This window comes from Corvus kubaryi, unplaced genomic scaffold (genome assembly GCF_017639235.1).
Source record: "Corvus kubaryi isolate FWS band 111438036 unplaced genomic scaffold, C.kubaryi_AGA036_p1.0 37398, whole genome shotgun sequence".
Lineage (NCBI taxonomy): Eukaryota > Metazoa > Chordata > Aves > Passeriformes > Corvidae > Corvus > Corvus kubaryi.
Window position 1 is genome coordinate 6,302,785 of NW_024581137.1, and position 13,114 is coordinate 6,315,898.

The following is a 13,114-nucleotide window of genomic DNA, read 5'->3' on the forward strand; positions in this document are numbered from 1 at the left end:
AATGTGAGAGGTGTGGTTCTTTGTGAAGGCCCTGAAAACGCCTGTAAAAACCAGCAGGTTTTATAGCACTTTGTGACTGAATATTTAAATATCAATTAAAATAAAGGATTCCCATGCTCTTCCCATGGAATTCAATAGCAGTTGACTTCAAGACAGAGGTCAAGTCTGTATCTCATCAAATCTCTGAAACCTGGAGTAGCTCAAACTACAAGGAGTGATTCTATTACAACTGAATGGCAACTAAGACATCATTATTTTTCCCCTTCTTTCTGATCATACAGAAGAGCCTTCAAACAGAACATTTGTAAAAGTAAGCATATTTCTAGGATGAGGTCCTGAGATAGCTTCATGAGAAGTTATCTCAAGTTTCAGAGATGTGATAATTCAGTGATCAAGGGTGCTGGGAGCCCAGACATCTTACTGAAGGGGACCAACTGAAAGACAATGGCTTGAGTAAGGACTAGAAAGAGACACCTAAGACTGAATATTTAAAGCCTGGACTAGTTAAAGTTGCTAAAAATCTTTTCAGTATTTCAGGGAGTTGTGGACTTTGGCCTAAAATGGAATAAAGCTCCATCTTACCACTAAAGAACAATATGAAATTACAACTACAAACACAACTTACAGACACCTTTTATGGGGTTAATTTTGTCTCATCTCTGTCTCCGTGTGGATCCTGCAAGTCATACTCCGTGTTTTGAGTGCAGACCCCAGAAAGGGATGGATTTCCCTGACCTGCAGGGAGCTCAGAGCAGCCCCATGAACCCTGAGGGGTTCAGAAAGCTCAGGCTCCTCACCAGGGCAACCACCTGTAACTCACAGAAGCTTGAACTACCAGCAAGTTAAGCAAAACACCTGAGGTGGGGAGAGAATACCAAACTTCCCTCTGACCTCTGGCAGATGCAATCCCCAGCACAGAGAGATCCTGGCTGTGAAAAGCTGAGGATTCCCAAACACTTCCAATGGGACAAGCTCTAGAGTTGAGAGAGAAACACAACATACAGTGCAGCCATCTCCTGAGTGAGCCCACTCTGCATCACTATGCTGTGCAGTCAGGCTTAAGGGCTCATCACAGATGCTGAGCACCCCAGGGAACTGCCACCAACTGGCAGGGTCTAGCCTTCACCCTCCTCCTCTCCAGCAGAAATACAAATTCAAAAATAAAAGCAGGAAGACAGTTTATGAGGAGCATTTTATCTGAGTTAAAGTTGGAACGGGATGTAAACTCCCACGGGACATCTAGGTTTACACACTTCAGATGAAACCATAAATTGAATATTAAACACACATTTTTATCAAATCATATTCCTCCCAGAGAAGGCTGAGGACTGCCTGTTTATTTTTTTAATCTGTTTCACTATGTTTACAAGTGGTAGGAAAGCTGGTTATATCAGCCACTCCATCTTTTTAGCTCTATTCGAATGACTTTGATTTTGTTTTTCTAACACTGCTAAGAAAACTATAATGCAAAAAAAGAAATAAAATCTATAATCTGTGAAAAAGCACTCTGAAATCCATCAACCAAGTTGTATCCATAATTGCTTCCCTGGCTTATCAAAAAAAGGCTCATTTGCATTATCTGTTATCTTTAGATACCCATCCTGGTCTATAAACAGAGTTATCAATCCCGTTCAGAGGCCAGTCCACAAATTGAAGTTTTCTGTAGAGGGAATTAGCTATAAACAAGCCCGAGGCAATTTTCTTTGACAGCCAATGGTAAACCATAGGAAGTAACTTCAATAGTGATTTACAGTTCTTCTCTGGTTTCCATCCAACTTTTCCTTCTTGTGCTTCTGTTCCATCCAAAAAGGAATTTTTCAGATGTTCTAATTTCCCATTCAAGATGCAATCAATGCCAAGTCTAGGTGTGTCTAATCCAATTTTTACGGTATGTTCATGGGCCAGCACCAGAGAAAAAGAACTCTCTTTTTATTTTCTTTCAATTGCCTCTGCTGCAATCACAAGACTTGTCATCTCCTGGTGTGAAATGCACAACAGCAAAAGAGAGAGTGAAGGAGATTTGAGAGAGAGAGAAAGAGAGAGAGAGAGAGAGAGAGAATACCAACCTACTAAAAAGAAAGGGGGAAAGAGATACACAAGAATAACACTGACATTTTTTAATGACCCTACATACTGAAAACTTGCATTTAACAGAATAATTAATTAATTCCAGCTTCTTAAAGTCTGTGTGGAGTTTTTAAGTCCTCATTCAAATCACAATATACCATTAGAAGCAGGATATTTAGGAATAGACTCCAGCTTTGAACCACCCATCCTCCTCATCTATACCACAGTGAAGTCAGATTCAAGTCCTGTAAGGCTTGCTCATGCACACCACTCTTCTGTAGACGAATAAACCCCATTGTCCAGCCTCCCACACCACTGAGAGTCAGAGAACTGCTAGTCTTTTACAAATGAAAGATCTTTTCTCTTAGCAGCTTAACATACATTTTGGCTAGCCCTGACCTTCTGAAAGAAATGCGAATATTTAAAATATTTATTTTTCAATCTCTAATTAAAAAATATCTGTAAGCCACTGACATGCACAGTGGATCTTAACGTGCACCACAGGCATGGAAAAGAAGTAACAAGCAGGGGCATGATTCCTCTCTGGGTAAACTACAGCAAATGAAAGTAAAGCAGCCAAAAACCCAATGTGAGAGACACCTATATGGATTTAAATCTGTGAGAGAAGCTGCAGAAGAACAGAGAAGAATTACACCCAGAAGTTTAGCAATTAATAAATAGTCCCTGCGTCAACACAGACAAATAAAAACTGTTTCCTTTTATATTAAAGGAAAATATATTTATATCTCTGACTACAGAGCCCGCACACTTTCCTCTTCTTTTTCTCTATATATGCATTTACCTGTGGGACATACATGTGTGTGTATATATATACACATATGCACGGGTTATTTTTCCCGACTGAAAGCTACCCTAATGGGTAGGCACTAATGGATTTGAAGCGATAAGGTAAAGGCAGACATGCAAAATGCTCCAGAACTTCTGTTCCTAATCAATCATCAGAGATCAGTGACATCATTCAAGCCTTTGATCAGAGCTCCCCTTTCAAGCTTAAAAAGAGGGATAGATTGACCCACACCAGTGGAGGGACTGAAGAAACACCTAGGATACAATTCACAGTGAAATATGAGAAGTCACTGGCATCCCTCTTCAGAAAAACTATCCCTTCCCACCTTCCTTAAGGAATACAGCGTACATTCCAGAGCAACCAAGCACAAACAATAGATTTATCTCTTTCCCCAATAATTAGAAAATAGCCACAGAAAAAACACATCACAAAATCCTTTCAGATTTTATTTTTTAAGCCTGCACATACATTTCATCCTGAGCAGGCAGTTTATTATATTGCTTGCATTTAAAAATCTCCTCAAGTCCATTAATTAGAAAAAAAAGGAAAAGAAAAAGGTAAAAAGGAAAGGGGAAAAAAGAAAAAAACAACCTTATTTTTCCAGAATGTCTGAGCAGCTTTAAGAACTAAAGGCTGACATCCATTTTTAGAGAAGAAACAACTTTCAGGAGAACCAGCATCATGGCAAGCATTCAATAAATTTAGCACCAGCCTTTGTCCACATCAGGGCATTCAGAGAGTTTGGATCACTAATCCCACTTCAGCTAAAATTGAGCTCCATTGTTTCTCCTTTCATCTGAGTTTCCATGGCACTTACTAAGACTTAAGTGTTATTTACTTAGTGCAGTTTGTTAAAAACAACAACAACAAAAAAAAATAAGTCTTAACATGAGCATCAGATTTGTTTTACTTTCAATAACCTCAAGGCACAGTCAACATTTTACAGTCTCGGAGATTTCTTCCATGTAAAAAATCTTCAAGAAAAGCAAAGTTGAAAACAGACCTAAAAACATTCACTTCATTGTTTTGGTTTGGTTTCTTCCCCCATCTGTATTTTTAAAAATCTAATTGAGCTTCCTGAACTGCAGCAAAAACGTAGTTTATTATCTCCCTCATCAGGTGATCAATGATTTCATTAATAAGACAGATAACAAAACTGTCATATCATCGACACAGTTATGAAAGATGATCCTGGCTTCTTGCTCCATTTTCCAAGGTCTGGGATTCTCTGTGGCAGCTCTGAGTCCATTCAATATTTTCCACAGACAGAGAAAAGTGAAAATCCATTTTGAAACCAATTTCAATTAGGATCCAGAAGCTGTTATCACAGGTGTCGCAGAATGGGCCCATAAGTGGAAATGTCGCCTATCCATTCTGAAATGAAACCTTATCAGGGGCTACGAAGATGGCTGAGGACAGCCTATCTGTAAATTACTTTTCGTCCTGTGTTAACTCAACCCTAGTTCTGTCATATGGAATTCTTTCCAGCCCCTCGTAATAATCTAATGACTAACTAGGCGCTGTACCAAAACGGCTTTTATTCTGCTCGGACTTCCCCTGCCGAACGAACGGGGCTGCAAATGCAAATAACCGGAGGCAGCCAGGCGAGCCGGCGTATTTAGTAATATCATTTAAAGCTCTCATAGTTTATTACAGGGAAGTAACGGGCTTGCATTCTGAAGCCTGTCTCCACCCATTGCATTCCTGGTGATTTTTCAATTGCAAACTCCAAGGCCCAGTTATTTCATTAATTCAGCACCCAAGTAGTGAGGCTTTTCTCTCACATCTTTCAGTCTCCTTTTAGCAAATTATCCCATGACGGAGGATTTATTCAGTCAAAGACCTCGGACTTTGAGAGGCAACAAAAGAATCAAGAGACTTTCTGGTCCACCTGCCTGGCGAATGATGAGGCAGGGTAAAGCCTCCCCTAGAGAAACCAATCAAACCATTGTGTGGCACAGTCAGACCTTTTCAACTGTCAAGCCAGGAGAGCAGGAAAAGAGATGAAAGAACTCAGGATGAAGCTACCATTTACAGAACCATGTGGGAATGGTCTCCGAAGATTTAATAATTGGGATGGAACTCAACTTTCTGAAAACTAAAGGAAAGGGGGGGGAAAAAAGAGAAAGAAAAGAGAGAGAAGAAAAAGGAGAGAGAAGAAAAAGGAGAGAAAGAAGGAGAGAAAAGTGAGAGACCAGGAGGAGGGCAAAACACTGCTGGTCAGCCCCAGAAGCAACTTTTCCACACATAAAACCCTCTGTTGTTATGTATGAACCCCTACACTGGGGAAGATGAGAAAAGCAAGCACACGACAGGGGCACAGAGAGACAGCATGGTCTACAATACTAACTTCAGTTTCAGCAATTTGTCATCCCATCTTAGGAAAAACTGCATCATTACAAACCTGTTCTATTTAACAGAACAAAGAAAATACCCTTAGTTTGGAACATCTGTGTGCATTTTCAAGCCATTGTATGCATGGGACTTAAGTTTCCACTTGGCTGCATGTGGAACATGCAGGAGAAGTTGTACTAAATGAATGGAAAACAGCATATTTTAAGTAGCTGGCATGTGCAAAGAATGTGCTCCTGTATAGCAAGACGCCAGCTGACTGCAGGCAGAAGATGAGGACCTGCTTTTTGATAATCTGACACTTAATGCCTTATAAGCCAAATTTTAAAATCATCTGCACAAAAACCAGCATTTCCTGGGTACTTCTCTCTTTCAAAGTGCCTCTGCACACTTGAAATATGCATTCATCAGTAGGTCCAGATCACATTTACAAGCAAGTCTTTTTTCTGAATTGCCAGCCTTATGAACAAAATAGAATCGGCAAATTAAATTGTGACCGTTTGCAGTATACATCAAAGACTTTTAATGGGAAATAAGATAGTAACACAGTACTAAAAATCCGTCTCATTCCCTTTTAGTTCGATGGCAAAAGAATGCATCTCCCTCCCCTTCCACTCTCACCCCAAAATAATGAGATATGGCTTGGAAAGAATACAGACAATGTAGTTTTAATATGGCACCTTCTTTACATAATCACAGACTGTACCCTTAGCTCACTTCTCCCACTTACTGGCATATGTGTTTAGTAATAATTTCTATGTAAGCAGAAGCTGAAGTTTTGATTCCTCTGCAAAAGAAGAAAAAAAAGAAAGCAGGGGGGGAGTAAATAGAAACATACAGAGCAGGGCTATAATCAAATGCAACACTGATTCCTGATTATTTCCTTTTAACTGGAAACAGATATGAAATAGAAAACATCTAGAAGAGAAAGGATGAATGCCATTTGAAAACCTGTTAAGTAATTTAATTACTTCAACTGCCTTAATTTACACAGTTCAGATCATAAAGCCAAATACTGTGCCTGCCAGAAGGATTGCCTAGCTTTAAGTCAATTAGAAGGATTTTTTTAAATTCTTTTTTATTTACTTTAAGAAGATGATCTGCTCTGCATAGCTCCTTCACTTGCAGATTCTCTTTTTTGGGACTGATGATCCAGAAGTTTTCTACCTTAATTTTTAAGTGCCCTTCCAATCCTCCCAAGCAGCCTGGTAGCCATTTGTTTGTTGACACCCATTTCCAGCAGCTGGGAGGAAGATGCCATCACTTGGAGCAGCAGTGCTGCTGCCATACAGCCTCCCCACTTTGGTGGCATGGGCTGGAACAGCAATACAAGGTCTTTAGGAGGCCTGTTCTCTTTTAGGGTACCTTCCCCTGAGACCAGCACTTGATAGCAGTGAGTGAGCCTTTTTTTGGAAGGCTAACATTATCACTGAAGTTTCAGCTGCCAGCAGCCTTTTTCCTTCTAAAAATCAAACCTCTTGGTTGCTCCCTCCTCACCAGTACTGTGGGCTGTAATGGGTGAATTTTTTGAGTTCTAACTGACACTAGACTCCTGCAAAGCACAAGATACAGAGCATGGTACCATCACCATACTGCAGAGACACAGCAAACCCTTTTATTATTATCATTTCTGTGTCAAAACCCAGGTACAATTTTAATATGGTTGTTTGGGTGTTTTAGTGTTGAGTCTTTTTTTTTGTTTTTCAGGAAAAAAAACTCCCCAGTGTATAATTTCCTAAATTTAACTTCCACCTTGAACAGGTGGCAAGCTTCTGCTGCTAACTAATGTTTTCTCCTGATTCCACCCCATGTTATCCAGCAGGATGATAAGTCATTACTTACTGATTACAGTGATTGTAGGGATAAGCCACTCAATCATCTCTTTCTGGAACTTGCAAAGGGATACAGGAGGATTGACATTTAATATCCCTTATGCTATTAACCACTGCAGGGAGGGGAGAGAAGGGGGGAAAAAACGAGGGAAATCTCAGCAGAATTAATGAAGCAATGCTGTATTGCTCTTGCACATCACTGGATTTACAGGGGGGTAAGTGTAGGGACGGCTCACTGAGGAACAACACTAGAAAATAGTATCAGGCAGAATGAGTTATTACAGTCAACAATAAGCCATAACTTGATGACTGAAATTTTATTAGTAAGCATAAAGGACCATGGGTGCATTACTCCAAAAGAGCATGTATTTAATTAGCTACTCACATCAGATTACAATACACCAAGACATGCAGTCCCCACTTAATTACAGCCTCCAATACTTTCACTTCCAATACTTCCAAGCATCAGGGGAGCCTATTCTCCCCTAGGAAAAGTACCTTCTTTTAAGTTTATCCTCTTACAACCTGGCCGCAAATATTAGAACAGAAGGGTACAAAGAAATCTTACAAGTTCAGGTCTTTGCCTTTGCTTTTTTGGGCACATGTGGCCATTCTACCCTTAACTTTCATGCTGCTCTATACAACTTGTAAATAGGAATTACTTGCAGAATTTGACATGCTGAAAAACAAATTAATCAGAAAAACATGTACACTGAAGTCATCATTTCCACCATTAACACTACAGGATGTTGTTTCCTCCTTGACCTGAAAATGAGAAGTGAAGAGGGCCACTCCATCCCCTTTAATTTCAGGGGAAGAGGATGGCATCTCCTGATCGTTTTGTAGAATCAGATCTCATATAATCAATTCAGGACTCAATTTAGAAGTCACTAAAATAGTGCAGGCAATGTTTCTTGATACCTAACAACCTCTTTTGAACCCTGACCTCTCAACAGGACCCTAAGCACATCAATCCAACAAGGGGGCCAAGAATGGGTATTAACACCTATTTTATGGTGAGGCTTGAAAGCAAGCAGCAGGACAAGCAACCAACTGAAAGTTTAAACAGGAAATGTGATTCTTACGGGGTTGCAGACTGCCAAATACTTCCTTCAATCAATCCTGAAAGTACTAGGAAGAAGGAAAAAAAAAAAGACATAGATGAAGCTGGCTCTTCTTCTGAAAGAATCAAAGTGGACACATGAACTTCCTCTCATTTATTCATCTTGGTTTTAAGTTACATCATCATTAAGATAATAATTTCTGCTTTCTATCACTTTAAAGTATGTTCTCAATAACTATCTGATTCTGATAAAGGTAGTCAAGTCCACAACCTACATACGTTTATAATTAGCTTTTTTTTAAAGCAGAGTAATAGGTTAATAAGAAATATCAGATTACACTGGAACAAACTCATTGGGTCAAAAACTAGACAAAACAGATCAAACTGAAAATAAGTGCTTGCCTGTCAGACACTGAAGCAGTTCCTATACAATAACTGCATTGTTTTAATGCAACATTAAAAACATCAATTTTGAGCCAAAATGTCCAAAAGAGGAAAGCATTCAAGTCACCAACAAAATTCACAAGTCAAACAGTAAATAAATCAGGTTTGAATACAGCATCACAATTTCCTAATGTTATCCAAGCAATGCTGTGAAGTGCAGCCTTGCCTTGTACAAGTATCAGCTCAGTCCTTATAGAAATTCCCTCTATTTTTTTGAAATGAAGGCAAAAAAATAATTATATCTATGGTACAGATTAAGTGGAAAAAACAAATGGCATTGAGCTGAGGACTATGTTAAATTAGCATGGGGTTTTTGGTCAATGCCTCTTAGGAAGTACCCTAACAATAAATCCAATTCACCGACACAACAGAACACAGAGTTAAAGCAGCCAGCCTGGTAAGGCATTGAAGCCACTGCCTAATTGTAAGCATGAAAATACCAACATTATTAGGGCAAATAGAACTAGTCCCGTGGCTAAAGCAAGGCATTTGCCTAGGTTCACCAGACTGGAGTTCATTACTTTATTGCAATGCTTGGGAAGGCTGGCGAATCCCGGTGCCAGGGCAGCAGGAGGGCACTGCACCAGCGCAGGCAGCACAGCTGCACAGGCAGGGCACAGCAGTGAGCAGCTTTCTGCTCCAGCACTGCAGCACTCAGACTGACATATGGACTTGGCGTGCTGCTGCTGTCAGACAGCTCGTCCGTCAGGCTGCGAGGCACAAGGGCTGAGGAGCAGGCGTGAGGCACAGGGAGCAGTGCCTGAGCATGCTGCCGAGGAGCAGCATGGAGGAGCAGTCAAGAACAAGCCTTCACACAGGCATTCATCACAATTCAGCAGGACAAGTCACTGTGCAGACTCCTGCAACATTTCCAGCATTCACCTGATGATTTCTTTCTAATCCTGGAATTACTTGAAATTACAGGAGGTACTGTATTATCCAACAGAGGTCTAGCAAGGCAGGTTTTGTGACCTGCAACACCAGACAAAGGCTCTCCAACAGGAGCTCAGAACTAAGGTTAATGAGTTTATCAATGGATACCACCCAAAAGAAAGACATTCTTTCCACAACTTGATAGAAACTGGTGTGTGCATGCAGCAACCTTCAGATTGACCTAAATCCACACTGACATGGTAAGGAACAGGGTCTTGGTGCTTTGTTTCCAGAAAAGTGGCACGAACGTGCAGGTGAGAAGACAAGACCTGATAATACAGCCCCATGTTAGTGAGGTGGTCCAGGGCACTAGCCTCTACTCCAGTGTAATACAAGTGGCACAGTCATGACATAAATGCAATTTATTTGTTGTTGTTATTACCTTGCCAAAGCAGATCAGTCTGAGGTTATCAACTCCCACCACACACAAAACTAAGCTTACTTTATACCACAGCTCAAACCTTTTATTGACACAACCTTTTGTGAATTAACATCTCCAGTAGCAGTTTTCTTTAGCAGTTTTTGTCCCCCTGGATATTAGCCTAGCAGTAAATATAGGAGTCAAATAAAGGATGAAAAAGAACAATTTGCAAAGGAATGTATCCTAGTAAACTGCATGCAGTTTGCTTGAGACACACAAAATGAAACACAAAGAAGAAAAAAATCAAAAGCTTGCAAAAATGAATTCAAAACAAAGCAAGAGTGGTCCCTCTGGGAATTAAAGTGCACCAAAGATTTTCCTTAGTTATTACAAATTATTATTATTATTTTTTTAATCACATGTATTTTAAAAGAAATTTTAATTTGCTCCAGTAGATGTTTTGTGCTGGAGCAAATTTTAATGGCTTCATTATAAACCCCTATATTTAGGAGTTTATAATGGAAATGCTGGCAGGTCCATATCTAACACATTGCAAGCATCTCAGCAATACAGAGTTTGCAGTCAGGTGAGTGCAGCAGAAATCTTTACGGTACTAAGCTAATGACAGGAACTCAGCAGAAGTGGCTAACGTGAACTGTGGCCCATGCCTGCTCACTGTTTGAGACTAAGTGGAGCTGCTATCTTCCAAAAGGCAGCCGTTAGTCTGAGCCCCAGAACTTGTACTGTGTTGTTCAGGTTAACATGTGAGCTACCCTCCCAGCTCACCTTTCCCACTTTCTTTCCCTTGCACCTAGATTTACACCTGATTCTTCAATATACAGTCTGCACACCATATGATTTAAAACTTTTCCACACTCAATATAATAGCCATATTAACATAGATCATGCTCCCGGTTGTGTCACTCCTTTCTGGGAGCTGTTGAAATAATGGCATTTTCTTTGTTTCCTCATGACTGTAAGCTTTGCATAAAGGCCATAACTAGCAGCTTTCCATCTGTTTATGATCCAAGTTCTGACTCCTTCAGAAGACAGCAGAGCTACTAAGAAAATACTGGTCTGTACCTCACATCTCAGACAGGTATCACTTACACACATTACCCTGCAAACTTTGTTAATTCATGAGTAGTCCAGAAGGACAGAAGCACTGATATTAGACATGATTATGAGGTGACATTGGTAAGATAGGCAGATGTTGCTCTGCAATGACATCAGTCTTCTGAGAAGAATAGCAGGGATCATTCTGTCCTTTTGTTACTTTTAAGGGTACCTTACCTTGTTTAACAGAGCATTCAAATGCAAATCACAACATTTAACATTACTGCAGCTCTTTGCAAAAAAAAGAGGCACTGAATCGACAAAAGCTGGTGTTTTGTAGGAGTGGTGTCTTATAGCAACTGATGATGTTCCTGTAGTAATACTCATTCCAGCATTAAAGAACAAAAGATGCAAATGCATGCAAGCTCCAGCTTTCATGCAAATTGTCCCTGTAACCAAAATTCATTATCATGACAATCACATCTGCAAGAAGCAAAACTTCTGAAACACTGCAAGAGTAAAACTTAACATCTAAGTTCCTAAAGTTTTAGTACTAGTATTTCTTTTGATACATGCTCCATGAAGTCTCTAGACTAAGAGGAAATTTTTCATATCAAAGAAGGAATCTAATTTTTTATCCCTTTGAAGCCCAACTCTGTATCTCTTGAAACTCTTTTGCTCTGTTATGCATGAAGGTAGATTAGAAACCCAAACCTTGGAGATCCTGGTATCTTCCTTAAATACAAAGACCCACTGAAAACAAAGTTAACTGTCATTGTCTTAAGAAAACGAAGTCTTGGGCCCCAGGAGCGTACTACCTTAGCATCTCCTTCCATTAGCAGGAGATAATTCCAGTGACACAACTTTGTAGTCATTCACTAGACTTTAAGTCTTTCCAGCTCTTGGGAGTTTGATGCCCCTGCCATGCAGTAATACTCCACACAGGAGAAGCACATAGTTAAGAACTAATACTACCATTAAAGAAAGAAAATTACTTGACCACGGGGTAGATCAGTGTCAGAATTAGGCAAAACCATCTTGCAAGCTTTCATTTTAGCCCTCTAAATGTTTACCAATAATATTCAAGCTACCCCAAACAGTCAGAGATGAACGTTTGCGTACAAACCCCTGACACATCAAAGAATATGCATATGTGTTTAACAGTCATCTGTTTGAAAAGTTGGGCCAATGTGGAAAATCCTATTATCGATTAAAAAAAATACAATGGGGACCCCTTCAGCTAATGCGAACCACTGTAATTCTATTGACAGCAACGGATCTGCACTGACTTAACCAGCTGAGGATCTAATTTCATATGCCTTAGAAAACTGATGCAACTTTTTCCATAGCTGCTCAGGAGTTTTATACTCTCATGGGGATCAATTCCATCTAGTATGCAAGCAGGTGTTGAGTTTGCTTTGAATCTGAAGTCCAGTCACACAGAAGGATACTGGGACATGTGCCATCTAATTTTTACTGACCCACGGAGATTCCCCTCTAGTATGGCTGTAGGATTCATGTATTTTCTGCAGTAGTCTAGTGGGAGATACCTGTTTCTTTGAGAAAGCAGAAACCTTTATTCAAGATATCAAAGTGAGAACCTGACCTGGACCACAAGCCCAGATGAGTGAGCATGATGGAAGCAGAAAGTGTGAACAGAAATGTTTTGCCAGAAATACACCAGGACTACAAAACATACAGAAAGGCATGTTCTGCTTTTCACCATTACTAGACTGATTTGTAAAAAAACAACAGTTAATCTGCAACTATCCAAAATCCACTCCGCCCACACCATTTCAAGCAATTTTCTTTCCTAATGCAACAGGAGTTCTGCATTAGTGGGAATCAATATGCTCAGCCCTCTTAATCCAAACAATGAAAAGGTCTAGGGCTGGGATTAGCTCACACTCTTCAGAGGAGCAGGGTATATGTAAAATTGTCAACTGAGATATAATCTCTGGGGAGAATTAAGCAAACTACTCCAGTTTTGCAAATCTACAAGCTGTACATTCACAACTTTGAAATGAATCCACCAGAGGATACACACTTAGCTTGATGTTTTGTTCCAGGCATTAAGGAACTTTGGGGAGGTGGGACAGCCCTTTGTGAGAAGGAAGTCTATTTGTAGAAGAAGAGAAAAAAAAAACCCTTTGACACTAATTTTGACAGACCTACTTCTGTCTCTATAGTAATAACTA

The 13,114-nt window shown here is 39.9% G+C and overlaps 1 protein-coding gene across 4 annotated transcripts in view; it reads right to left on the minus strand.

Moving 5' to 3' along the window:
• GLI3 (GLI family zinc finger 3) overlaps positions 1–13,114 on the minus strand; it is a 207,164-nt gene that overhangs the window by 178,834 nt on the left and 15,216 nt on the right. The window lies entirely within an intron of this gene.